This window comes from Pinus tabuliformis, chromosome 8 (genome assembly GCF_031772625.1).
Source record: "Pinus tabuliformis cultivar Carrire ecotype Pingquan chromosome 8, CPIR1, whole genome shotgun sequence".
NCBI classification, from domain to species: domain Eukaryota; kingdom Viridiplantae; phylum Streptophyta; class Pinopsida; order Pinales; family Pinaceae; genus Pinus; species Pinus tabuliformis.
In genome coordinates, this window is record NC_142294.1 from 217,993,559 (window position 1) to 217,996,150 (window position 2,592).

Here is a 2,592-nt window from a genome sequence, read left to right on the forward strand (position 1 = left end):
CGGGTGGCCACCATACCCAAGGGCGTTCTACAATGATTGTTTAACGCTCAAAAAGGGATTTGAACAGACAACGGCCAGAAGCCAGAGAGCCGGAGAGGGGAGAAAAACAGACAAGAGCCGATAGGTTTAAAAGCCATTCAATGGCAGAGACAGGGAAGGCAATTGCTGAGACAGAGGGAAAACAGAAGACAGAGAGCAAGAGGGAGAGTCTGTGTACTCTTGCAGACTTGAGGTGGTCAACAGGACAGTGATCCAGTTGCTCAGAGGCTATTGCAGGAAGCATCCCAAGCTTTGGGATGAGCATTTGTGTTATGTGCAGCATGCTTACAACCATGCCAAGCACTCTTCTACTCAAAGATCTCCTTTTGAGACTTGTATTGGTTTTATACCAAAGTCTCCCTTGGATTTTGTCTTTGGTAAAGACATAGCAGTTGATGGACATAGTGATGTGGACAAAGCAACCAAGTTCATTGAACAAATCCAGGAAATTCACCAGGCAGTACAGGAACAGCTGGAAAGAAGTCAAGCCAAGTACAAGGCAAGACATGACAAGCATCGAGTTGAGCATAGTTTCCAAGTTGGTGATCAAGTCTGGTTGTACATCAACAAAGACAGAATGCAAGGTGAAGGTAAGAAGCTGAAACCAATAAGGTATGTACCTTTCAAGATACTTTATAAAATTGGTGAAAATGCTTTTCGCCTTGATTTTCCAGCTTATATGCAGATCTATTCGGTCATTAATGTGGAAAACTTGAGATTGTATGAACCTTCATTGATTGAAGATCTTGAAGAGAAAATTCAGTTACCTTCTATTGAAGATCTGTTGCCTGAATATCTCAATGAGTTACAAGAGGATACAGTTCTGGACAGGAAGGTGAGAACTATGCATGGAGGGGATGTTGAGCACCTGAGAATAAGGCTTAAAGGTTCAAATCCAAGCAAAGCATGATGGATAGAAGTTTAACAAGTGAGGGAGTTGTATCCTCACTTGATCCATGCCTAAAAACCAACTTTTGGTGGTCCAAAAGCTTTTCAGTGGGAAGGCACAATCCAAAATGGATCCTAAAAACCTCTAAGTCTTCATATACATAACTATCGGAAACATTATCGCATGGGAAAAACATTAAGAAATGGCGAAAAATAGAGTAAAGCGAAGGTTCAAACAGGATGCACAGGAGCCATCGAATCAGACTGATCAACGGTCCAGATCAAATCGGCGGAGTACATCGGAGGCATCCCTAAGGAAATTACGATAGCGATCAACACGACTTAACAAGGACCGTTGATCGAGCGCACAGATAAACGGCCCAAATTAACTCCACAATATCACATTGCTAAAACACAAGGGAAGACTTATTGGAGACCCAAAGACCATGTGATATGCGATTGTGATATATCGCATTGCAGCAATACAAAGGAGCGGGGTTGATACAATATGCGATTTGTGATAAGTCGGACCCAACGGGGTTTATATATGTGGCTTGATAGATTTTGAGTTCCGATAGAAAGGGATTTGTTGGGATTTTCTGTGTATTAGCGCATTTCTGAAGAAAAAAATTGAAATACAAAGGAAATGCACCCAAAGCGATAAAATCCGGACCCGAAAGGTTTATAAACGCATTATTATATTATTTGAGTTCCGTGGAAAGTAGGATTTCAGGCGGGCCTCAGGCGGTAAGTGGTATTGGACGGGTTCCACCCGATCCCATACACTGTCTGACATGTGGCTTGGCGCAGGAGAGAGAAAATCACCTTTGCGGGTAGGTAATCTCCGCGCATATAAGACACCCAAAATGAATATTAGCCATTGGATCCGAGATCACACAGATCAACGGTGGGCGTGTGACAGCAACCAAAGGCGGACCCGATAGGATTATGGGGCGGATTAAATGTTATTTGAAGTCCGATAGAAAGAGTTTTTACGGATTTTTCAGTGTTTTTAGTGTATTTCTCTATGTAAACAAAGAAACGTGTTCCCGGGGATTTCAATCATGTGAGTGGTCCTTTCCGTTTAAAAACAAGTGGCCACCATACCCGAGGGCATTCTATAATGATTGTTTAACGCTCAAAAAGGGATTTGAACGGACAGCGGCTGGAAGCCAAAGAGCCCAAGAGGGGAGACGAACAGACAAGCGCCGATAGGTTTAAAAGCCATTCAATGGTAGAGACAAGGAAGGCAGTTGCTGAGATAGAGGGAAAACAAAAGACAGTGAGCAAGAGGGAGAGTCTGTGTACTCTTGTAGACTCGAGGATTTCAAGTAAATCCCTGTTGTTTTGTCACTGTTGTGTTGAGACTCAGTTTGAGCTCACACTTGTAATAATCTACTCTTGAAGACATAATATAGAGGTCAAACACTGAAATCTGGACCAGGAGACGTAGCCAGGAATTCTGGTGAACTCCTTGATTATTTTGTTGTGTTAATGTGTGTGACTGTTTTTTTTTCTAACTACTCATTGTCTATATTATTCACAATCTTTTTGATCCATTGCACTAAGTAATATAGGCATTCCTGCACATAAGTCTGTAATACCTTTATATTGAATTAAGATCTCATTTTCAGATCATTGCATGTCTATGCATTTTGTTCTAAA